Source organism: Pseudophryne corroboree, chromosome 4, assembly GCF_028390025.1.
Source record: "Pseudophryne corroboree isolate aPseCor3 chromosome 4, aPseCor3.hap2, whole genome shotgun sequence".
NCBI classification, from domain to species: domain Eukaryota; kingdom Metazoa; phylum Chordata; class Amphibia; order Anura; family Myobatrachidae; genus Pseudophryne; species Pseudophryne corroboree.
The window spans coordinates 444,421,480-444,448,895 of NC_086447.1; the positions used below are offsets into that span (position 1 = coordinate 444,421,480).

Sequence of the window (27,416 nt, forward strand, 5' to 3'; positions counted from 1 at the left end):
TGGGGTAAAACCACATAATGTACCCAAACTCACACTGCAAGGTATACAGTGACACCTATCAAGGTATCTTTCAAGGCGCTGTAGTTAAAATACATAGGTCTCCAACCGTACAGCTCGTATTCTCAGAAAAAAATGGAAAAGACATGTGTAGTAGGTTCTGAGGTCAGTTAGTATATCTAACAGGGATATTTAAACTGACACAAATAGGGAATAGGACACAAATAGGATATTTAAACTGACACTCACACAAATAGGGAATGGTGTATACACATCAAGGTATCTTTGGACGCTCCTATATTAGCAGGTTTGTGAATGAAAATATGGGGCCCAAGAGGGAAACTGATCACAGAAGAATGCGTACCACAACACTCACAGGAACAGTGCAGAAATCAAACACATCACGGTATCTTTAAATGTGAAATGACCACATACATCTCGTACACTGACTCACACTTGGAAATGGAGAGCTGCTCCTATCAAGGTATCTTTTCTAGGCGATCAGTGAGATATCCCTTTTTCCAACTCTTATCCACCAAGGTAACATGTATCCACACAAATTTATTTGTATACAACAGTCTTAAAAGAATAGTCCACGGTAAAAAACATCCACAAAGAAAAGATGAAGAATAAATAAAATCCAAAAAAATAAAAAAATAAAATTGAAAAAAGTTACACATATTAAAAAAATAGTCCTGGCTACTCACACTCCTGATGGCAGTATCAATGCGTTTCGGTCATGTGACCTTTATCAAGATAATGTGGATTGTGCAGGAGCAAGATATTTAAAGTAGGAGTAGCCAATAAAATCACAGCAGGAAATGACATCATCCAATTATTGTAAAAACATATAGATCTCATCCAAAAAGAATCTAAACACAAGCTTAATACAGAATTGAGTGAACTAAATCAGAAGTATTGCACATCCTAATATAAACAGCGCTTTTAAACAGCATTAAATGCTTAAACAGCAACCTAATCGCGCTGGCTGGAAGTGTATGGCCGCTGTGACTTATGGGAAATTAAGTCCGTTTCTGAGTTTCCTGTGTAGTTCAACAGATGTAATTCCCGGAAGTGACGTTGCGCAAACGGGCGGAAGTGATGATCCTCACTCAGACTCATGGGAAATGTAGTCCAAACGGTACAGGAAATGTAGTTCAAACAATACAGACAGGATATCCTGTCCTGATAGCATGGCTTTTATGAACCAGAACAGAAGGCATCATGGGATATGTAGTTTGTTTACATCATTTTCTAAAAAAGAACAAAACGTCAGTTTTTTGTCATACTCATAATTCCAGATAAGATAACACTGCTACCATTAATTAAACTGTATACATCATGTAATCCAAAGGTTAATTGAAATGTGAATTAAAATGATACCACTCATAAGCCTTGCGGCAATACAAAACTTGATGTTTGTATAAAAGATGGTGATACACATATACAGATCATTGTACAAAAACCAAAACAAAAATATATCTAAACCCATATCCAGATTCGGTATCCGGACTCCAGGTCGACAACAAAAAGGTTGACACACCTTAGGTCGACACCAATTGGTCGACACACCTTATGTTGACATGGACAAAAGGTCGACATGGACAAAAGGTTGACAGGAATAAGGTCGACATGGAAAAAGGTCAACATGAGTTTTTCACAATTTCTTTCTTTTTTGGAACCTTTTCATACTTAACGATCCACGTGGACTACGATTGGAACGGTAATCTGTGCCGAGCGAAGCGAAGGCACCATGCCCGAAGCATGGCGAGCGAAGCGAGCCATGCGAGGGGACGCGGTGCACTAATTGGGGTTCCTGGTCACTCTACGAAGAAAACGACACCAAAAAAACATAAAAAACTCATGTCAACCTTTTTCCATGTCGACCTTGTTCCTGTCGACCTTTTGTCCATGTCGACCTAAGATGTGTCGATCAATTGGCATCGACCTAAGGTGTGTCGACCTGGAGTCCCAGACCCCCAGATACACAGATGTCTATACAAGGCATGAACAAAAATAAACATACACCCAAAAATAATTCTGGTCCAATATAAAGATTTTATAGAAACCACTTGAGTTCAAAGTCACAGTTTAGTCCATTTGGACTAAGGGTGTTATAATTAAATATACAGCTCATTTCCATTTTTGCTAAAGCACTTGCCGTATCTCTATTTCTCAGTGTACTTTGAACATGTCTTATACCATAAAAGCCGGTGATGCCTGAAATTAATGAGTCATGTTTATTTTTAAAGTGGAGAGACAAAGAATGTGTCTCCAATCCTTTCTTTATGTTCCTCAAGTGTTCTCCCATTCGTGTTTTGAGAGGATGCGATTTCCTCCCAATATAGAACAGGTTGCACTTGCATCTGATAGCATATACGACACTTTTGGTGTCACATGTAATGAAATTTCTTATATCCACATCTATATTATTGATGGAGACTTTTTTGATGTTACTGATACCATCCCCTTTCACATTCCTACATCCGATAAAACATCTGCACCTGAAAAAACCCTGTGAGGTCATTCTTACTGCTGGGAAAGATGGCTGAAAGGCACTAGAGACTAACTTAGTCTTCAAATTGGGGGCTCTGCGATAAATATGAACCGGATTATTAGGTATAAGGGTATCAATCACTGGATCTTTTTTCAAAAGTTCCCAGTGCTTCTTTAAGACTCGTTCTATTGATTTATGTTGTACATTGTATTCCGTAATGAAGGCCCATTCGAATTTGTCATCTTTCTTTTTATGTTGTCCTACAGGTCCACTTTTATTTCCCAATCTGCCCCTCAGATACACCGACAGCAAAGACGCAAGGGAAGCTGCATTTACGTACAATCAGGCCCTATAAGGCAATTACCCATTGTCAAGATGGCCGAATTATTGTTGTTAGTGTTTTTTCCTAAAATAAAGTATACAGCTAAGTAAATATAGTAATGTACAGTAAAGCTACCATATATAAGTCATTATCAAGATACTGCACAGTCTTACTGTAAAGGTGTGTTACAGTACTTTACTATACACAGCAACCTCAAGAGTTAATGTACTGTACTTTAGAAATACTGTACTGTCTCACTGAGCTTGCAGTACTGTACCCAGAAAGACTAAAGGTCTGAATAGAGTACTGTAAGTACTGTTCTGTAGTTTGGAGCAGAGAATGGAAAGGGGGCTAAAATCAAATAAGGTTTGAGCTAAAAATATTGTATAAAAAAAGGGTCATACTAGGTGTACACAGTGGTTCTTACTGTATCTGCCGTCAAATTCTACTGTATGTTTCTACAGTACAGTACTTTACAGTATGTTTCTACAGTATGTTTAATAACACTTCTCCCCAATAGTGACACACCATACTGTACATTTACCCCCATGTACCATACAGTGCTGTATTATGGAATATTTATTGGAAAAGCATCAATATACTGTAAATGTAAACAAAAGTCTTTATTACAAAATCAGATTTCATGTACTGTACTGATCAAAAATAAGTACTCTATTACCCAGGACTTATAAAACTGTAAACAACTGTTCATACACATCAATAACACTACTACTGTAGAGTGTAATGTATAATATTGTACATTAACTTACGCAATATTGAAACAAAGGCAATTTTATAAACATTTTTAATAATGCATCAATTAAAATTTTATACAGAAAATACAGTACAGAACTACATATTTGTGGCTTGACCATTTCTTTCAACTATAACAGGTAATACTTTATACAGGCGCTGTTTTGTTGTTGGCTTCACCACACTCCTAATGTATCTTTTCATTTGAGCCCACACTAATTCAATTGGATTCATGTCCGGTGATCTAATAAAAAACAGTACAGAAAAACACGTTTGTTAATTAAGTTAAAAAGAGAAAATAAAACATACAGTACTGTACTCTTCATTAAACAAAAAAAAAAAATTTACAGTACTAGAGTGCTATCCAAAATTTTACTTGTACAGTATTAAAACAATACTCACTCTGGTGGTGTGCATTCCCAATTGATACCTTTCTCTTCCATAAATTTGGCTGAGGCAGAGTGTTTAGGGAAATTGTCTTGGAATATCTTGAGAAGAGATGGGTAATATTTTTTCACGAATGGCACCATACATCCCTCTACTATTTTTTCTTGGAAGAATTGCTTATCCATGATCCCTACAGAAATAAGAAAATGTTGTTCATTAATAAGCAACTCATTTTTTGTGCATTTACATGTATTGTACAGTATAGCATGTATTTTTACACAACACAGGGACAGAATAAAGTACAAGGGGTAATTCCAAGTTGATCGCAGCAGGACATTTTTTAGCAGTTGGGCAAAACCATGTGCACTGCAGGGGAGGGCGGATGTAACATGTGCAGAGAGAGTTAGATTTGGGTGGGTTATTTTGTTTCTGTGCAGGGTAAATACTGGCTGCTTTATTTTTATACTTCAATTTAGATTGCAGATTGAACTCACCACACCCAAATCTAACTCTCTCTGCGCATGTTATATCTGCCTCCCGTACAGTGCACATGGTTTTGCCCAACTGCTAACAAAAATCCTGCTGCGATCAACTCAGGATTACCCCCACAGTACCTTAAAAAAATAATAGGGGACCAGCTACTAATCGTGATACTCCTCCCCATACATGGACCTTCAAATGATGCTTTGGGCGTTGCTTTAATGAGATATGGTGGCGTTTCCAGAATGACATTCTGGAGAACCTTTCAAGAGCAGGGAGCTTTGACAGAGATGCTCTTTTATCCTGATTCAATCAAAGGAAATTCTTCCCGCTCAAAGCATGCTCAGTGATTGGTGCCTGTGTAGTAGCATTCATCCCTACACCAATCACAGAGCATGCTTTGAGCGGGAAGAATTTCCTTTGCTTGAATCAGGATAAAAGAGCGTCTCAGTCACAGCTCCATAACCACTCTGCAAAGCTGTTTCCTCGTAATCAGACTTGCTGTGTGGATCCTCTCCGACCTTTGAGAAATCTCCTGCTAATTTGCTGTCTGTGTTACTGCTGTTGAAATCTGTTGCTGGCCTCACTTGTTCCAGCAGGTTTCTACAGTTTCTTCACACAGTATTTGATCGGTAATTCTCTAATTTACTGTTTCCATTTACTTATATATTTTAATTAATATCCTTACTGTACTGTACGTGTGTATTTTAGCTAGGGGATTGTGAAGCTCCTTTAGCATTGCCCTGTAGTTTGCAAAACCTATGCCGTTGCTCGCTCCATAGCCGAGCGCTGCAACGAGGCGGGGGTTCACGGGCGGCGGCCATTTTGTCAGTTTGCTATGTAATCGAGTCTGGTGAATAGTAATGTGCATAGAGCTCGTTTATTCCTATCACCCCTGTGTATTTAGCTAGGGGATTGTGACACTCCTTCAGCATTGCCCCGTAGCCTGCAAAACCTATGACTGTGCCTCCCAAAATGACCCTCTCAAAGAGGGACAGCATACTATGTTCCTGGACTTCTATATTAATGCACAATAATGTATGATTGCTATCACCTGTGGTGAAACACCTTTCTTATCAAATAACTACTGTACAGTACAGTTGTTCAATACAGGTGATGGCAATCATACTGTACATTAAAAATTAAGTCCAGTAACAGAGCATTCTGTCCCTCCTGGAGAGGGTCATGTTGGGAGGCACAGTACTGTACAGTATGCTGTAGTACAGGGAAAAAGGATAATACTGTATCTGTACTTTACTGTTGTGCACTTTATTTGAAAATGTACAGTTGTTTGTTATTTTAACCATATTGTGCTTTACATGTTTCCTTACTGTTTTTTTTTAGACAAAATAAGAGTGACAATGTAGACTACCAGATTCTATGGGAGTGCCAAAACACGCCCATCAATGGCATAGAAACTGGCTGCAACAGCCCCAGAAATGCCAAAGAAAACTGCCAAGAAGGCTCAGAAAGAAAACGTGATGAAACCACGAAAAAATGCCAAGGCAAAGAATAATTTTTTTTAAGCAGATATGTGGTTTACCAAACACTGTCATTTTTTCAACTCTTGCAGATCACGATGTTCATCCAATCAACATGGAAACACCGGTGCTAGAGGAAGTGACAAACACGCTACATCAGGAAGTTTCCTTTTTTGACCATGTTGCCACCCCTGGACAAGAAGACATGGCACATTCGTCATGAAGAAGGTTGGATTTCACAGATGTGAACACTGATGTGAAGGACTGCCAGTGTGCCTGTGCTGGTTTGGTAAAGGAGCTAATCATCAAAGTGACCAATCTGGAGGCAGAACTTGGTGAACAGGTACAATAAGTCACCTTGGGGAACAGGACAGTCAGCTGCAGACTGAAATTGCTGGCCTTAAAGAAGGCATAAAGGATCAGATGGTAGAAGCTATGAAGAAAGCCTTCCAACAAACAAGGGAAGAATTGCAAGATGGAGTTGGCCGGACCATGATTACAATGAACCACCAAGTGGTTCAAGTCGGTGGAGATGGACTCTGAGGCCTGGATGATCGCGGAGGCCTGGATGGACGCAGAGGCCTGGATGGATGTGGAGACCTGGATGACTGGATGGACATGGGTGGACATGAAGACCTGGATCGCCATCAAAATAATTTGAGTGTCCATACAACACTACTTTCAGTACCGAACTTGACAGTTGAAGGTCCAGCATTGGTCAGCAATTCAAGTGTGCTGTTGTCAGGAACACCAATGATGACCAGCACACCTGCTCACAGGCCACTTCACGATACATTTGGCGGCACTCTGACTGATATTCCCCTGGCTGTCATCTCCACTGCCCTGGACGACAATCTGTACAGAGCTTCACAAGGACATATTCACAAATATGCACATGCTCTGTTCCAGTACCATGTGGGATACGACACGTACTTGATGTGGACCCATCATGTGAACTTTGATGGTGCCAAGGAGAAAATTCTGCTTCCCAAAAATCTGGTAAATGACATTATGGCAAGGTGTGAATGTCGCGTGAGGATTGGTGAAGCTGAAAAGAAGAAGATACAGGATACCATAAATGCTGTGCTGAGAATGTCGAGGAGAATGCCTTGGAAGATTCAGGTTGAAGAAACAAGATAATTCCCCACCGATCTTCCTACAGGTAGCTTCAGCACATCATCTTGACACAGCTGGAGTTAAAGATTTGTGTCACTGTACTGTATACAGAGAATGACCTACAGGTATTGTACTGTACAGTAAATTTTCTGGGGCTGCATACACTGTGCTGAATCCACTCGGAGCAGCACGGTTATGCAAACAAGGGGAGTGCATAAACTTGGCTCACCAAAATTCCTGATGGGTGTGTCTGACCCTGGTAATTTAAGGGCCTGGTACAAGTTGCCCCTTTTATGCCCCTGGCACCTGGCATGAGTTGATTTTTTGTGCTTCTGTATCTATCCAGTAGCGGCCGAGTCCATTGTGCAGTGTCCATCCAGGGCCTTGTGCTGTGTCCATCCAGGGGCTGCTGTTTGTTTCCGTTCTACGTTTTCGTGTCTGTATGCGCCAGTGTTCCAAAATTAAAAGACAAAAACCAAAAATAATACAAAAAAAATGCATTATCCCGCCCCCCCCAAAAAAAAAAAACCAGAAAAAATGTTCAAGTTGATATTGTTACTGTATTTGTGATGTTACCTTTTTATTCAAGTACCGTACTGCATGTGTGATGTTGGGTTTTTTTATTACAATATGTGTTATGTTACATCTTCCTACTGATTTTGTCCCACGTCCTCTGCTGTAAATAAAGTGTTTCTATCCCCAAGCGTCTGAGTCCTTTGTGCTGTTTCCATCTGGGGCCTTGTGCTGTGTCCATCCAGGGGCTGCTGTTGTCTGTTTAGGTTCTCCGTTCTGGTGTCCGTATGCGCCAGGGTCCTAAAATCAAAAGACAAAAACTAAAAATAATACAAAAAATATATACATTACCCGGCACCCCCCCCCCCCCCCCCCCAAATAAAAATAAAAAAAATTTTCAAGTTGATATTGTTACTGTATTTGTGATGTTGCCTTTTTAGTAAAGTACCGTACAGTATGTGTGATGTTGGCTTTTTTATTACAATATGTGTTATGTTACATGTTCCTACTGATTTTGTCCCACGTCCTCTGCTGTAATTAAAGTGTTTCTATCCCCAAGCGTCTGAGTCCATTATGCTGTGTCCATCTGGGGCCTTGTGCTGTGTCCATCCAGTGGCTGCTGTTGTCTGTTTCCGTTCTCCATTCTGGTGTCCATATGCGCCAGTGTTCCAAAATCAAAAGACAAAAACTAATAATAATACAAAAAATAAAACAAAAAATGCATTACCCCGCACCCCCCCCCCCCCAAAAAGAAAAAATGTGAAAGTTGATAATGTTACTGTATTTGTTATGTTACCTTTTTCTTAAAATACCATACAGTATGTGTGATGTTGGCTTTTTTATTACAGTATGTGTGATGTTACATGTTCCTACTGATTTTGTCCCATGTCCTCTGCTGTAAATAGAAAGTGTTTATTAAAATAATCCTGATGTGTTGTCCAATTTTTGTATTCTCAACTGCCTCATACTGTATACTGTACTGTATAAATTAGTACTACTGTATGGGGAAAATTCAATTAAGGGTTGTAATACAATTCTGGTAATGGATTATTGTCATTTGCTCTTATCCATTACCAGAATTTCATTTGAAACTGCAAGATAATTGTAGGATGTAGAGCATGCCTACTGTAGCTTATAGATGACTTGAGATTCTGTTATACAGTTTAGTACAGTAAGTAAGGTACAGTACTGTACCATGCAGTAAAAAATAAAAATATACAACGAAGTCCAATAAAAAAAATGTAATGAACAAATTTACAAAAAAAATAAACAATTGAAAGTGATCTAAACAAAAAATAAAAAAATGGTCAACTATCATGTGGACCAATATCCGAATGGCTTGGAGGGCCATCAGCAGCTGTTCTGTGGGGAAAAAAAGGACAGTATTACAACACAAATATACTGTATAGTGTAGTAGTGGTAATACAGTACTCTAAATTAGAAAATCTGGATATTCACAATGTACTGTATTGTCACTACAGTAAATAGAACACTACTGTATGCTGTCGAGGTAATTTAAGCATTGCTATAGTTTACCTCTAGTATAAGTGGGCTGCTAGGTGCAAGTGCCCGGGCCAGACAATTTTCCTTGGCCCTGTCTGGGCCCCCCATAAATCATTGGCTCTGTATTGGAGGAAAAAAAATTAGTCACATTTCAATACTATACAATTACTACTGTATACTGTAGGTACAGTATTATACTGTATTGTTGTTATTCAAAATATAAAGTACTGTACAAGAGTTAAGCTTCAACATGTCATAAACAAATTATAAAAGGAATAAAACACCATAGTACAAGTACAGATCATGGCAAAAACTGTAGTGTAGTCATTTATGCATTAGCAGTCATGACATTTCATGACAGCTTCAGTGTGGCAAAAACAGAGGGTTACAGTACTGCAGGTGGTGTTGTAGGGAGTACTATAAATAATAGTGAACTGTACTCAGAGCTGGCCCTAACCAATATGATGCCCTAGGCAAGATTTTGGCTGGAACCCCCTTGCACAGACGCTAGTTCCACCTCTGACACTGTACCCCTTTCCCAGCACCATCCCCCCTCACCCATAGCAGTCCTCATTTTGCTGCTCCTACCACCTATATTTTAAAAAGGAACAGTGGCCCTCATTCCGAGTTGTTCGCTCGCAAGCTGCTTTTAGCAGCATAGCACACGCTAAGCCGCCGCCTACTGGGAGTGAATCTTAGCTTAGCAGAATTGCGAACGAAAGATTCTCAAAATTGCGAATAGAAATTTCTTAGCAGTTTCTGAGTAGCTCGACACTTACTCTGCCACTGCGATCAGTTCAATCAGTTTCGTTCCTGGTTTGACGTCACAAACACACCCAGCGTTCGCCCAGACACTCCCCCGTTTCTCCAGCCACTCCCGCGTTTTTCCCAGAAACGGCAGCGTTTTTTCACACACACCCATAAAACGGTCAGTTTCCGCCCAGAAACACCCACTTCCTGTCAATCACACTCCGATCACCAGAACGAAGAAAAAACCTTGTAATGCCGTGAGTAAAATACCAAACTTCTTAGCAAATTTACTTGACGCAGCCGCAGTGCGAACATTGCGCATGCGCAGTTAGAGGAAAATCGCACCGATGCGAAGAAAAATAACGAGCGAACAACTCGGAATGAGGGCCAGTGTGCACATTCGGTGTGCAGCCCAAGGCTGGGAAGGGGCATGACCACACAATAATACCCCCAGTTGAAATGACGCCACACAGTACTGCAACTTTATTCACATTATACTGTATCATGCAATAGTGTCTCTTATTCACGTTACATCACACAGTAGTACCACGTTACTATACTCCTTACAGTAGTGACGCTTATTCACATTACACCACATCATATTGCTCTTTATTCACATTAGACCACACAGTAGTGCCCTTTCTAAACATTATGCAACAAAGTACTGTAGTACTCCTTATACACATAATGCTGCACATTAGTAATGCATTTCATATGCAGATAGAGCTGCAGTCACACACAGAATATAGGCATGCTGCATATCATGTTAATCAGCAGAAGCTGCTTGTGCCCCTAGGCATTCCAAATGCCCTAGGCATTTGCCTAGGGCAGGCTCCGACTGTACTGTAAGTAACAGAAGGAAAAGCACAACAGGTAGGAGGGCCCTGCTCAAAAGATCTTATAGTACTATACAGTACATTGGGGGTAATTCAGACCCGATAGTACTGCTGTGTTCAGATATTCACCCTTGCTAGTGTGCAAATGCATGTGTATGCCGAGCTGTGAAAATTAGTGATGAGCGGGTTCGGTTCCTCGGAATCCGAACCCCCCCGAACTTCACCCATTTTACACGGTTCCGAGGCGGACTCGAATCTTCCCGCCTTGCTCGGTTAACCCGAGCGCGCCCCAACATCATCATCCCACTGTCGGATTCTCGCGAGATTCGTATTCTATATAAGGAGCCGTGCGTCGCCGTAATTTTCACTCATGCATTGGAGATGATAGGGAGAGTACGTGTGCAGCGTTCTCTCAGTTGTGTTCAGTGTGCTGCAAATATCTGTGCTCAGTGTGCTGCAAATATGTGTGCTCAGTGTGCTTGCAAATATCTGTGCTCAGTGTGTTGAAAATATCTACGTTCTCTGCCTGAAAAACGCTCCATATCTGTGCTGCATTGTAGTATATAGTAGGAGGACAGTGCAGAATTTTGCTGACCAGTGACCACCAGTATTATATCAGTATGGTACAGTAGTCCACTGCTCTACCTACCTCTGTGTCGTCAAGTATACTATCCATCCATACCTGTGGTGCATTTTAGTTGTGCGCAGTAGTAGGAGGACAGTGCATAATGTTGCTGACCACCAGTATATAATATATAGCAGTACGGTACAGTAGGCCACTGCTCTACCTACCTCTGTGTCGTCAATTATACTTTCCATCCATACCTGTGGTGCATTTTAGTTGTTGTGCGCAGTATATATAGTAGGAGGACAGTGCATAATTTTGCTGACCACCAGTATATAATATATAGCAGTACGGTACAGTAGTCCACTGCTCTACCTACCTCTGTGTCGTCAAGTATACTATCCATCCATACCAGTGGTGCATTTAAGTTTTGCACAGTATATAGTAGGAGGACAGTGCATAATTTTGCTGACCACCAGTATATAATATATAGCAGTACGGTACAGTAGTCCACTGCTCTACCTACCTCTGTGTCGTCAAGTATACTATCCATCCATACCAGTGGTGCATTTAAGTTTTGCACAGTATATAGTAGGAGGACAGTGCATAATTTTGCTGACCACCAGTATATAATATATAGCAGTACGGTACAGTAGTCCACTGCTCTACCTACCTCTGTGTCGTCAAGTATACTATCCATCCATACCTGTGGTGCATTTAAGTTTTGCACAGTAAATATAGTAGGAGGATAGTGCATAATTTTGCTGACCACCAGTATATAATATAAAGCAGTACGGTACAGTAGGACATTGCTATTGATATATTACTGGCATATAATTCCACACATTAAAAAATGGAGAACAAAAATGTGTAGGGTAAAATATGGAAAGATCAAGATCCACTTCCACCTCATGCTGAAGCTGCTGCCACTAGTCATGGCCGAGACGTTTACATGCCATCAACGTCGTCTGCCAAGGCCGATGCCCCATGTCATAGTAGAGAGCATGTAAAATCCAGAAAACAAAAGTTCAGTAAAATGACCCAAAAATTTAAATTGAAAGTGTCTGATGAGAAGCATAAACTTTGCCAATATGCCATTTACTACACGGAGTGGCAAGGAACGGCTGAGGCCCTGGCCTATGTTCATGGCTAGTGGTTCAGATTCACATGAGGATGGAAGCTCTCGTTAGAAAACTGCAGTGCCACTCCTAGATAGGCCAGGTGTTTGTGTCGGCCACTTGGGTCGCTTAGCTTAGCCACACAGCTACCTCATTGCACCACTTTTTTTCTTTGCATCATGTGCTGTTTGGGGACTATTTTTTGAAGTGCTATCCTGTCTGACACTGCAGTGCGACTCCTACATGGGCCAGGTATTTGTGTCGGCCACTTGGGTCGCTTAGCTTAGCCACACAGCTACCTCATTGCACCTCTTTTTTTCTTTGCATCATGTGCTGTTTGGGGACTATTTTTTAAATCTGCCATCCTGTCTGACACTGCAGTGCCACTCCTAGATGGGCCAGGTGTTTGTGTCGGCCACTTGGGTCGCTTAGCTTAGTCATCCAGCGACCTCGGTGCAAATTTTAGGACTAAAAATAATATTGTGAGGTGTGAGGTGTTCAGAATAGACTGGAAATGAGTGGAAATTATGGTTATTGAGGTTAATAATACTATGGGATCAAAATTCTATGATTTAAGCTGTTTTTGAGGGGTTTTTGTAAAAAAACACCCGATTCCAAAACACACCCGAATCCGACAAAAAAATTTCAGGGAGGTTTTGCCAAAACACGTCCGAATCCAAAACACGTCCGCAGAACCGAATTCAAAACCAAAACACAAAACCCGAAAAATGTCCAGTGCACATCATTATTGAAAATCCAGTATGTGCAGTCTGTGCACAACCCAGGACTTACTCCTACTGTGCAATGAGACAGAGCTGACGTCAAACACCCTCCCTAAAAACTCTTGTGTCCAAATGCATTTTTCCAGACACTCCCAGTAAATGGTCAGTTTTCACCCACAAATGGCCTCTTCCTTTCAATCACCTTGCAAAAGCCTGTGCGATCGTAATTTTTGCACCAGCCTGTCGCCGTTTAGCAGTGTGCGTGAACATTGTGGTACGCACAGCAGCCATCAGGCCTGAATCACCCCCACTGTATATTTGGATTACATACGCAATCCCACCGGATGGGATACCGTCTGTTTACAGTATATCCCAACAGCTGCATCCCTCCTGCCAGAACGCCGACAGAGGGACGAGTGCTCCAAGTCTCCTTGCAGCCTTGCTGCTCTCGCTACGCAGCAGATTTGGTGACTCGCATTGCTCCACACAGGATCTATTCTCACTCTAAGTGCACGTGATTGGCCGGCGTGGGATGTAGGTAAGTATGTATGAGTGTGTTTTAATAAATTGTACTGTCACGGGGTGTGTGTGTATTGTTTTTATTTGGGTATTTCTTTTGTTGTAGAACTACAGATAAAACAGGCCTGTTATTTCCCCACATGCTGGTACTTGTGGTTCTCCAAGTACCAGCAAGCAGGGGAGGCTTTCTGGGAATTGTAGTTCCACAACAAAAGACAGGGATGGGGGACAGGGGTGACTAGTTGGGGGGGTAATGCCACGGCCGCAGGGACCAGTATAAAAGTGTCCCCCGGCTGTGGATTTATCTCTCTGGCTAGTGGAGCCCGGTGCTGGTTTTAAAAATATGGGGAACCCCTACTTCTTTTGGCCCCCATATTTTTGGAACCAGGACTGAACAAAGAGCCCGGTGCTGGTTGCCTAAATACGTTGGAACCCTATGCAGTTTTACTCCTGTATGTTAACAACCAGGACTGACTCAATGAGCCTGAGGCTGGTCATGCTTAGAAGGGGGTCCCCACAATTTTTTTTTAATGATTTTACAAAGAAAAAAGGATTACAAAAAAAATTAATAAAGTGAATGTCAGGGAAAAAAAATATAGATTGGCACTATGGGAATCAAACCCAGGACTCTCAGCATGGGAGCTGGGAGCCTTAATCGCTTGCCCACGTCACTGTATGGAAGATACACAAGTTCATGTATAAAAGTAATGCAAGCAGCAATTCTTTCCCATTAGTGTTCGGTTATGCTGTTAGAGGACTCGGACGTTCATATTGCAAAACATGGTATTTTCCACTGCCTCCTCCTACCCCCTACCCCCCTGGCAGACTACACAGTTCTTACAGTAGACAGGGAGGGAGGTCAGGTTACAATAAATGTGCAACACAATACTACAGTATACTGTATATAAAAATCACATAGAGAACTGCAGTCGCGTTGATACTGTAGATGTGTAAATGGTACAGTAGCAGTAATCCCTTCTCATAAAGTACAACACAGATTCTCTGTCACCGATGATCTACAGTACTGGGTTGCTCGAACAGTTAATTGTGTCAGGATATACTCATTTATATTTATTGGTATGTCTATGGGTGCTCATTACTGCTATGTATTTTAGATAGCGGAATCAGATGCTCATGCAGATGTACCCTGATTTATGTGAAACCTGTGTGCACCCTTCCACTGAATGTATTACAATGCATTAAAAAGAACAAAAAATTAAAAAAGTGAATGTCAGGGAAAAAAATAGATTGGCACTTTGGGAATCGAACCCGGGACTCTCAGCGTGGGAGACAGGAGCGTTCATCGCTTGCCCATGTCGCTGCATGGAAGATTCACAAGTTCATGTATAAAAGTAATGCAAGTAGTGATTCCTTCCCATTGGTGTTTGTTTATGCTGTTAGGGGACTCGGACACTCATATAGCAAAACACAGTATTTAGTGCACTGTACATACTTTAAAGTCAATGAGCTACATTATTACTTTCACACATTAGTTGCATCTGCATACACAAGTGTTTTAACACGTTTGTTTACTGTATAAACTTTTTTTTTTTACACTCTCCATCTGACCATTGGTCACCATCTGTGTGTATAGTATGCAGTACAGGACTGTATATTAACATTACAGTTGTCACTGACCATTTGCCAGAGATTGTACTGTAGAACAGTCCACTACTATTCAATCTAAAAAACTGGATTAGTGGAGCATTAGCCACCCAGTGCTGGAGATGTGTATTGCATGCTGAGTATCTACAGTAGTCGTGCCTCAACGCGCCTGTACGTGATTAAACTCAGCAACCTAGTCTATTGACTAGGCATGACTAAACCTCCGTCTAGGCGCAGAAACATCCAAGATAACGGAGGACCCATCTGTAGTCGATCATTTATTGCAACTGCACATTTGGAAAAAGTTCTGAAAACCCTTATGGTTCAGATAGTATCAGAAATGTGGCTGTGGTGTTGAAAGATTTTCCATTGCTGTGATAAATGCAATGAAAAATTCTTATTGATGCTATTTGTTGTTTACCAGATCTTATACTCCTGCTGTCTATCATATGTAGGCAAGACTCAGTGTAAATCTAAAGATAAAATGACTGGTCACCGGTCCACCATCAGGGCAGCTTTAGAGAACGGGACTAGCGATCAATCTGTCACTTGTCATTTTGTAGAATCAAAACATAATTTTACCAGCATCTGGTGTTGGATCATTGATCATGTCCCTCAACCTACAAGAGGTGGTGACTGTAACTTGAAGCACGTTGGATTTACCACTTAGATGTTATGTCACTTAAAGGATTGAATGAAGATTGAATTTTTTCCTATTTTTAGACACTGTGCCTTTAATTAGACCTTGTTAACCTCAGTCACTGTGTGTTCATAATGACATTGAAGTTTTATTTTAATGTTATTGTCTTTATACAGTAATTTTATATGCCTTATGTATTAATGCTTTTGATAACTGAATATTATGACTTTCAGTGTTAACTTTTGCACTATATTTATGCAGAGTATGCTTGTTCTTCCAGTGTCCTGGTTACCATGGTGATGGGTTCACATCATCACTATCCTGGCGCTACGTTCATGCGGGTGACATAATTGGGGAAAGTAGACAACTAGCCTTTATCTCCACCTATACTAACCATTGCTCCCAAATTAAACAGATTATAAAGAAAAATCATAAAATTTTGAAACAGGATTATCTATTAGCGCCCTTATTACCAGCTAATCCGGTATTTGTTTTCCGAAAGAATAAATCCCTCAAAAACACACTTGCACCCAGTTTTTTTAAATTAGAATCCCAAATAACATCTCAAACTAACTCTTGGCTACAAACAGAAACCAAAGGGTTCTTTAAATGTGGAGCAAGTAGATGCATTACTTGCAATCATATAGAAAATAAAACTAAATATGTTAAAACAGAGAGTAATGATGAGTCATATGAAATCAAACACTTCATTAATTGTAATTCCACTTACGTTGTATATATTCTCACATGCGAATGTGGCCTTAAATATGTGGGACGTACAACTAGGAAATTGAAGGTGAGGTTTCTTGAGCATCGCAGAAACATCATCAAGAAACTCGAGTCTCATAGTGTCTCTCAACATTTTCATGTTGTTCACAATGGCAATCCAAAAGGCCTCAGACTCATTGGGGTGGAACATATTCCACTGACCAGTAGAGGGGGGGGATAGGTTTAAAAGACTGTGCCACCAAGAAGCCTATTGGATGTTTAGAATGGGCACAATCTATCTGGGAGGTCTGAATGAGGCTGTAGAATTGAACACTATAATTTAACAAAATAATATATATATATATATATATATATATATATATATTTATTTATGTATTATTCCTTCCCCCCTCCCCTCTCCCCCCCACTTTTTTTCTTTCTCCCCCTTCCCACTATTTATCTATTCTTATTAATGAAATTATTGGGATGAATAAGAAGTAGGTAAATTGATATATACAGAAATCAGAAATACAGAAAAAATGACATTATAATATTAATGAATAAATAAAACTATATATCTAAAAAAATTGAGAACCCAATAATAAATTAATAAATAAGAAAACATAGGACCCTATGTGCTCTTTCAGAATATACATTTTTGGGCTTATTGTTTGGTAACTTGATTTTTGGTTTCATAGAATATAAGCCATACTACTTTCTGTTATAGGTTATAGTTAATTTTTTTTATTTCATAGATTTAAGATACTATATACTAAACACTTCAATATTATAATACTGTTATCCTAGTTAAATGAATGAAATTGCTCCAGACCACTGAACACCATGTGGCCATATGACTTAGAATTTAGTCATTATGAAAATGTGATCTATTCATTTAATGCCTCTATGTTGTTTAGACTTCCTCTTTATTGACTATAGGGGTCCTATATATCCCATTAGTGAGATGCTTTCTCCTGTACAATTATGGGTTGAACATTTGAAACCAGCCCTTTAAATTATTGTGTATATATGCGGTCATGTGATCCTGTTCTCCATAAAGACTAAGTCATTATACATTATCAGGCTCACGTGACCGGAGCCCAGCTAGTAAGGGCGGTAGTGCTCTGTTTGGCACTGTTTATGATTCTCTTTTTGCCCACAGATGGCTGCCGTAGAGAGGGCAGAAGTGACGCCGCATTGAGAGCGGAAGTGAACTCCCCCCGGCGGCTGCCTTGTGATTACTCCTCCTATATGGTGGGTGTTCTGGAGATCCGATCAGGTGACGCAGTGACGATCACGTGGTCGAGTCCCTGCTACATTCTTCTCCTATTGGTGGATATGGCCGGGGCTTCGGCCTCGTGACGTGACAGCGGTCAAGTGACTGAGTCCCTGATTACGTGCTATCCACAAAAGAGAACCCTGTGTTACCCATAATTCTGTCCCCCTCCAATAACAATGTATAAACAAATGTCTCTATAGTGATATGAGCCATAACAAACGTACCGATTGGTTGTTAATTATATTCACACTTCCTGGTTATTCCAGTTGCTAGAGTAAAATACGTTTTGCAAATCAATATATGATAAAAACTGAACTTTGTTTACATCTTTCCCATCTTATGAGAAGGTCTGTCTTCTATATAATTTTGTTGTATTTTTATGCTTATTGTTTAATAGTCATGTAACATTAACATCAGGTGCTAATCAGCCACCATATTGAAATGGGTATATAAACCCCACATGCTCAAATCATTGATACCTTTGAAAAAGCTGCTGGCTGACTGCAGCGAAATGCGTCAGTGGCACAGGGTCCCTCGCCAGGATTTTACCGTTGGAAGTACGGACGCTCCCCTACCATAAACCAGAATACTATTGCCTTTGGAGGACTTTGTACATCCAAGTTGAACCGATGAATCTTGTCTACCGCACTGCATGAGGAGCTCACCATCTAGAACCTTGGAGCATCATACCCTGTAGCGGTAAAAATATAGCATTGGACACTTGTTTACCTCCTACTATCTGCATATGCTGGACTTTCCTATCATTGGGGACAAAATTTTGGAACGGACTTCCTTTACTTCATTCCTCTCTCATACTCCTGGTGGTTTGGGTAACCCTTGAATTACAAATTGTACCATTTGAGCTTTTTAAACAATTTTATTATTGGTGCATGCATTTTATGATGTATTTATCCTAAATAATTTAGTGTATCAATTCTTATCATTATTGTTGTCATACTGAACAAATTCAGCGCAGCCCCCATTTTGCCTTTTCTGGGTGACATAATTGGCCTGAGACACTGAACGGGCATCCAGTCCCAGACTCCGGTGAGGCCATACACAGGGTGTTGGTATAAAGGTAAGATAATGTAAACTGTTTTGTTTATCCTGACAATAGTGTAAATAACACCTAAAACATTGACATGCCTGCAAGTTTTTTAATCTTTATTACATTGTGTGCCGCACCTCTGGAGAAATGTTCTCTTCAAGCAAAAGAAATCTTCCTCAGCCAAAAAAGGAAACCAGCACACCACCAGTAGCAAATTCATAAAGTGCTGTATTTCAGCATGGCAACAATCACATACATATTCCTTTTATATTCCAGCCAGGATTAGCATGATACTTTACATGTCCCTCTGGGTAACAGAACGAAGAGTACAAATCCCCTCTGCCAACAGCCGTTTCGGTGTAAACGCCTTCCTCAAGTGCATCCAACATACTACTGAGCCAAACGCTGCTTTAACCATAAACTGACACCTGTCATCAGCCCCTCAAGCCCACTCACCTGTGGAAATGAATGAAACTCACCTGTGCATGGTCAAGTCTGCACTACTGGAGGCCAGAAGTTCCTGACGTGAATGCAATCAGCCCTTGGTGGAACGCACTTCCGGTCCGGGCATCCATCATGGGAGTACATCACTTCCGCATGACATAGCTGGACCGTGTTCGCCAGCCAATCCAGTGCCCACACACAAAATCACCAAGGCAACCAGGGGACACAATGCCTTCCAGTGTACTCTCAAAACACATCTGGTTCATTAACGGTGATCAAATCCCAGCATTAATACAAAAACTGGTGAGGTGGGATTTAATGTACCTGACAGGCGCCCTGTTATGGTATAATATGTCTGAACAATCCAAACCTCGATTGATCCCAGACAGACCACCTCAAGGTGTAACAAAAAACATAAACACATACAGTACACTAATATATGCAAATGCATAATATTAAGTAATCTTAATAATAAGCAGCCCCCAGAGACTATTGATATATTGAAAAAGTAATATTAAATGGCAAGCGAGATCCCTAAGCATAACGGATTTTTATAAAAAACAGCTAAGTATTAGTTCTTTATTAAATCCATGTGGTGCCACAGTATTAAAGTTGTAGATCAATTCACATTCTCTTTGCAGTAGCCTCTTATGTCGGTCACCACCTCTCTTCCATGACTTAACCTGATCCAGCGGCATAAATTTGAAGTCACGCATTGTGTGACCATTGGTGGCGAAATGTCTCGCTACTGGTGGTGTATTTTGCTTGATCTTGGACATAGGTATTCATTCCGAGTTGATCGCTCGTTATTTTATTTCGCAATGGAGCGATTAGTCGCTAATGCGCATGCGCAATGTCCGCAGTGCGACTGCGCCAAGTAAATTTGCTATTAAGTTAGGTATTTTACTCACGGCATTACGAGGCTTTTTCTTCGTTCTGGTGATCGTAGTGTGATTGACAGGAAGTGGGTGTTTCTGGGCGGAAACTGGCCGTTTTATGGGTGTGTGCGAAAAAACGCTGCCGTTTCTGGGAAAAAAGCGGGAGTGTCTGAAGAAACGGGGGAGTGTCTGGGTGAACGCTGGGTGTGTTTGTGACGTCAAACCAGGAACGAAACTGACTGAACTGATCGCAGTGGCAGAGTAAGTGTTGAGCTACTCAGAAACTGCTAAGAACTGTCTATTCGCAAATCTGTTAATCTTTCGTTTGCAAATCTACTATGCTAAGATTCACTCCCAGTAGGCGGCGGCTTAGCGTGTGCAAAGCTGCTAAAAGCAGCTTGCGAGCGAACAACTCGGAATGAGGGCCATAGCCTTTTTAATGGAAGAACGATGCGTTGCTATGCATTCTTTCAGTCTCCTGATCGTTTTGCCGATATAAATGAGCTTGCAAGGGCAAAGAATAAAATACGCCACATATTTGCTCTCACATGTCATGTGGTGTCTGAGGACATATTTCATTGCAGAATGTGGATGAATAAAACTGTCGCCAGTGATCATATGTTGGCAATTCACACAGCCACTGCACCCATAGGTCCCATTTTTCAATGAGAGCCAATTTGCTCTAGGGATTCCAGGGCTGATGTCAGATGATGTAATAATGTCCTTCAAATTGTGACTTCACTTATATGCAAATAACGGCTTATTATTACAAAGGGGTCCAATGGTCTGATCTGACTGCAAAATATGCCAATGTCGGTGGATCGAATTTCTTAAGTAATTCGATGAAATGGAGAATGTGTTAGGAAAGACCATCCGCTCTAAAGCTGATTTTTCCTGAGATTTATTTAACAAGGAGTTGCATCTAATGTGAGGCATTTTTGAATAGCCTCTTCAATCTCAGCTCTAGGATATCCACGTTCTGTAAAGTCATTACCCATTTTCCATAATGCACCCATCAATGCAGTGCTGTCTGAAGTTATTCTCACTACTCGAATCAGTTGAGAAAATGGAAGTCCTTTCTTGAGTGGTCTAGGATTTAAACTATCACATAATAATACTGTGTTCTTGTCAGTAGGTTTCTTAAAAATTGCTGTCTCAAATTTGCCATTGTTGATGGAAACAGTTACGTATAAAAAATATATGCTCTGAGGGCTGCTATTATGTGTCAATCTGATGATGCTTGCTAACGAATTCAATGCATCTATAAACTTGGACAGTATAGTGTTGTCCCCTGTCCATAAAAAGAAGAAATCGTCAATGAAACGTACGTAAAAGGCTATGTATCGTGAATACATGATGCTGCCCAAAACATGCTGTTTTTCATACTCATGCATAAATAAATTGCCGTACAATGGGCCACATTGGACCCCATTGCCGTACCTTGTAATTGAAGAAAAAATGAATTTTCAAACATAAAATAGTTTTTATGTAATATCATATCCAGCAGCAATGCCAGGTATTCAAAAGGAGGACCTTTATATATAGCATTTGCAGAAATGGACTTTCTGATTGAATCAATACCTGCTTCATGTCCAATGTTAGTGTAAAGGCTAGTGATGTCACAAGTGACCAATAAACATTCTTCTGGTGGAGAACCAAATAAAGCTAACCTATTCAAAAAATCAGTCGTATATACAAATTATGCATTTGTATATATTAGTGTACTGTATGTGTTTATGTTTTTTGTTACACGTTGAGGTGGTCTGTCTGGGATCAATTGAGGTTTGGATTGTTCAGATATATTATACCATAACAGGGCACCTGTCAGTCACATTCAATCCCACCTCACCGGTTTTTGTATTAATGCTGGGATTTGATCACCATTAATGAACCAGATGTTTTTTGAGAGTACATGGGAAGGCATTGTGTCCCCTGGTTGCCTTGGTGATTTTGTGTGTGGGCACTGGATTGGCTTGCGAATGCGGCCCGGCTATGTCATGCGGAAGTTATGTACTCCCATGGTGCATTCCACCATGGGCTGATTGCATTCCACGCCAGGATCTTCCGGCTTCCAATAGCATGGACGTGACCATGCACAGGTGAGTTTCATTCATTTCCACAGGTGAGTGGGCTTGAGGGGCTGATGACAGGTGTCAGTTTATGGTTAAAGCAGCATTTGGCTCAGTAGTATGTCGGATGCCCTTGAGGAAGGTGATTACACAGAAACAGCTGTTGGGCAGAGGGGATTTGTACTCTCCATTCTGTTACCCAGAGGGACATGTAAAGTATCATGCTAATCCTAGCTGGAATATAAAATGAATATGTATGTGACTGTTGCCATGCTGAAATACAGCACTTTATGAACTTGCTACTGGTGGTGTGCTGGTTTCCTTTTTTGGCTGAGGAAGATTTCTTTTGCTTGAAGAGAACATTGTTACACTATCTGTATGAAATTGCAGCACCCAGACAGAATCTTTATTGATATGTGTGCGGTTTTTCCGATCTGATTTATATATATATATATATATATATATATATATATATATATATATATATATATATATATATATACATACATACATAGGCTTACCATACTATACCTTTAAACTGGGATACTCATTGATTACACAGTTTCTGTGACGTGTGTGTGTGTGTATATATATATATATATATATATATATATATATATATATATATATATATATATATATATATATATATATATATATATAGATATATAGATAGATATATATATATAGATATATAGATATATAGATATTAGTGATGTGCACCGGAAATTTTTCGGGTTTTGTGTTTTGGTTTTGGGTTCGGTTCCGCGGCCGTGTTTTGGGTTTGGACGCGTTTTGGCAAAACCTCACCGAAATTTTTTTGTCGGATTCGGGTGTGTTTTGGATTCGGGTGTTTTTTTCAAAAAAACCTAAAAAACAGCTTAAATCATAGAATTTGGTGGTCATTTTGATCCCATAGTATTATTAACCTCAATAACCATAATTTCCACTCATTTTCAGTCTATTCTGAACACCTCACATCTCACAATATTATTTTTAGTCCTAAAATTTGCACCGAGGTCGCTGGATGGCTAAGCTAAGCGACCCAAGTGGCCGACACAAACACCTGGCCCATCTAGGAGTGGCACTGCAGTGTCAGACAGGATGGCCCTTCAAAAAAATTGTCCCCAAACAGCACATGATGCAAAGAAAAAAAGAGGCGCAATGAGGTAGCTGTGTGACTAAGCTAAGCGACCCAAGTGGCCGACACAAACACCTGTCCCATCTAGGAGTGGTACTGCAGTGTCAGACAGGATGGCCCTTCAAAAAAATACTCCCCAAACAGCACATGATGCAAAGAAAAAAAGAGGCGCAATGAGGTAGCTGTGTGACTAATATAAGCGACCCAAGTGGCCGACACAAACATCTGGCCCATCTAGGAGTGGCACTGCAGTGTCACGCAGGATGGCCCTTCAAAAAAATACTCCCCAAACAGCACATGACGCAAAGAAAAAAAGAAGCGCAATGAGGTAGCTGTGTGACTAAGCTAAGCGACCCTAGTGGCCGACACAAACACCTGGCCATATCTAGGAGTGGCACTGCAGTGTCACGCAGGATGGCACTTCAAAAAAAATACTCCCCAAACAGCACATGATGCAAAGAAAAAAAAGAGGCGCAATGAGGTAGCTGTGTGACTAAGATAAGCGACCCAAGTGGCCGACACAAACATCTGGCCCATCTAGTAGTGGCACTGCAGTGTCACGCAGGATGGCCCTTCAAAAAAATACTCCCCAAACAGCACATGATGCAAAGAAAAATGAAAGAAAAAAGAGGTGCAAGATGGAATTGTCCTTGGGCCCTCCCACCCACCCTTATGTTGTATAAACAGGACATGCACACTTTAACGAACCCATCATTTCAGGGACAGGGTCTGCCACACGACTGTGACTGAAATGATTGGTTGGTTTGGGCCTCCACCAAAAAAGAAGCAATCAATCTCTCCTTGCACAAACTGGCTCTACAGAGGCAAGATGTCCACCTCCTCCTCATCGTCCGATTCATCACCCCTTTCACTGTGTACATCCCCCTCCTCACAGATTATTAATTCATCCCCACTGGAATCCACCATCTCAGGTCCCCGTGTACTTTCTGGAGGCAATTGCTGCTGGTGAATGTCTCCACGGAGGAATTGATTATAATTCATTTTAATGAACAGCATCTTCTCCACATTTTCTGGAAGTAACCTCGTACGCCGATTGCTGACAAGGTGAGCGGCTGCACTAAACACTCTTTCGGAGTACACACTGGAGGGAGGGCAACTTAGGTAGAATAAAGCCAGTTTCTGCAAGGGCCTCCAAATTGCCTCTTTTTCCTGCCAGTATACGTACGGACTGTCTGACGTGCCTACTTGGATGCGGTCACTCATATAATCCTCCACCATTCTTTCAATGGTGAGAGAATCATATGCAGTGACAGTAGACGACATGTCAGTAATCGTTGGCAGGTCCTTCAGTCCGGACCAGATGTCAGCACTCGCTCCAGACTGCCCTGCATCACCGCCAGCGGGTGGGCTCGGAATTCTTAGCCTTTTCCTCGCACCCCCAGTTGCGGGAGAATGTGAAGGAGGAGATGTTGACGGGTCACGTTCCGCTTGACTTGACAATTTTCTCACCAGCAGGTCTTTGAACCCCTGCAGACTTGTGTCTGCCGGAAAGAGAGATACAACGTAGGTTTTAAATCTAGGATCGAGCACGGTGGCCAAAATGTAGTGCTCTGATTTCAACAGATTGACCACCCGTGAATCCTGGTTAAGCGAATGAAGGGCTCCATCCACAAGTCCCACATGCCTAGCGGAATCGCTCTGTTTTAGCTCCTCCTTCAATGTCTCAAGCTTCTTCTGCAAAAGCCTGATGAGGGGAATGACCTGACTCAGGCTGGCAGTGTCTGAACTGACTTCACGTGTGGCAAGTTCAAAGGGTTGCAGAACCTTGCACAACGTTGAAATCATTCTCCACTGCGCTTGAGACAGGTGCATTCCACCTCCTTTGCCTATATCGTGGCCAGATGTATAGGCTTGAATGGCCTTTTGCTGCTCCTCCATCCTCTGAAGCATATAGAGGGTTGAATTTCACCTCGTTGTCCACCTCCTGCTTCAGATGATGGCAGGGCAGGTTCAGGTGTGTTTGGTGGTGCTCCAGTCTTCTGTACGCGGTGCCTGAATGCCGAAAGTGGCCCGCAATTCTTCGGGCCACCGACAGCATCTCTTGCACGCCCCTGTCATTTTTTAAATAATTCTGCACCACCAAATTCAAGGTATGTGCAAAACATGGGACGTGCTGGAATTTGCCCAGATGTAATGCACGCACAATATTGCTGGCGTTGTCCGATGTCACAAATCCCCAGGAGAATCCATTTGGGGTAAGCCATTCTGCGATGATCTTCCTCAGTTGCCATAAGAGGTTTTCAGCTGTGTGCGCATTCTGGAAAGCGGTGATACAAAGCATAGCCTGCCTAGGAACGATTTGGCGTTTGCGAGATGCTGCTACTGGTACCGCCGCTGCTGTTCTTGCAGCGGGAGGCAATACATCTACCCAGTGGGCTGTCACAGTCATATAGTCCTGAGTCTGCCCTGCTCCACTTGTCCACATGTCCGTGGTCAAGTGGACATTGGGTACAACTGCATTTTTTAGGACACTGGTGAGTCTTTTTCTGAGGTCTGTGTACATTTTCGGTATCGCCTGCCTAGAGAAATGGAACCTAGATGGTATTTGGTACCGGGGACACAGTACATCAATCAAGTCTATAGTTGGCTCTGAATTAACGATGGATACCGGAACCACGTTTCTCACCGCCCAGGCTGCCAAGGCCTCAGTTATCCGCTTTGCAGCAGGATGACTGCTGTGATATTTCATCTTCCTCACAAAGGACTGTTGGACAGTCAATTGCTTACTGGAAGTAGTACAAGTGGTCTTCCGACTTCCCCTCTGGGATGACGATCGACTCCCAGCAGCAACAACAGCAGCGCCAGCAACAGGAGGCGTTACACTCAAGGATGCATTGGAGGAATCCTAGGCAGGAGAGGACTCGTCAAACTTGCCAGTGACATGGCCTGCAGGACTATTGGCTTTCCTGGGTAAGGAGGAAATTGACACTGAGGGAGTTGGTGGTGTGGTTTGCAGGAGCTTGGTTACAAGAGGAAGAAATTTACTGGTCAGTGGACTGCTTCCGCTGTCGCCCAAAGTTTTTGAACTTGTCACTGACTTATGATGAATGCGCTGCAGGTGACGTATAAGGGAGGATGTTCCGAGGTGGTTAACGTCCTTACCCCTACTTATTACAGCTTGACAAAGGCAACACACGGCTTGACACCTGTTGTCCGCATTTGTGTTGAAATAATTCCACACCGAAGAGCTGATTTTTTTTGTATTTTGACCAGGCATGTCAATGGCCATATTCCTCCTAAAAACAACAGGCATCTCCCCGGGTGCCTGACTTAAACAAACCACCTCACCATCAGAATCCTCCTTGTCAATTTCCTCCCCAGCGCCAGCAACACCCATATCCTCATCCTGGTGTACTTCAACACTGACATCTTCAATTTGACTATCAGGAACTGGACTGCGGGTGCTCCTTCCAGCACTTGCAGGGGGCGTGCAAATGGTGGAAGGCGCAAGCTCTTCCCGTCCAGTGTTGGGAAGGTCAGGCATCGCAACCGACACAATTGGACTCTCTTTGGGGATTTGTGATTTCGAAGAACGCACAGTTCTTTGCAGTGCTTTTGCCAGCTTAAGTCTTTTCTTTTTTCTAGCGAGAGGATGAGTGCTTCCATCCTCATGTGAAGCTGAACCACTAGCCATGAACACAGGCCAGGGCCTCAGCCGTTCCTTGCCACTCCGTGTCGTAAATGGCATATTGGCAAGTTTACGCTTCTCCTCAGACGCTTTTAATTTTGATTTTTGGGTCATTTTACTGATCTTTTGTGTTTTGGATTTTACATGCTCTGTACTATGACATTGGGCATCGGCCTTGGCAGACGACGTTGATGGCATTTCATTGTCTCGGCCATGACTAGTGGCAGCAGCTTCAGCACGAGGTGGAAGTGGATCTTGATCTTTCCCTATTTTTTTAACCTCCACATTTTTGTTCTCCATATTTTAATGCGCACAACTAAAAGGCACCACAGGTATACAATGTAGATGGATGGATACTAGTATACTTATGGACGACGAGTGACGACACAGAGGTAG

At 41.6% G+C, this 27,416-nt stretch overlaps 1 long non-coding RNA gene across 2 annotated transcripts in view; it reads right to left on the reverse strand.

Moving 5' to 3' along the window:
* Positions 1-353: 353 nt before the first annotated feature.
* Positions 354-27,416, reverse strand: part of LOC134911484 (uncharacterized) — a 167,138-nt gene continuing 140,075 nt past the window's right edge. Inside the window, exons 3-4 of one of the 2 annotated variants that reach the window (XR_010176613.1) lie at positions 9,083-9,169; positions 8,309-8,908 (exon numbers count right to left, since the gene is read on the reverse strand). This is a non-coding gene — a long non-coding RNA (uncharacterized LOC134911484). Of the gene's footprint in view, positions 1,252-8,308; positions 8,909-9,082; positions 9,170-27,416 lie in introns of those variants that run through there. The other variant, XR_010176612.1, reaches the window with a different exon arrangement.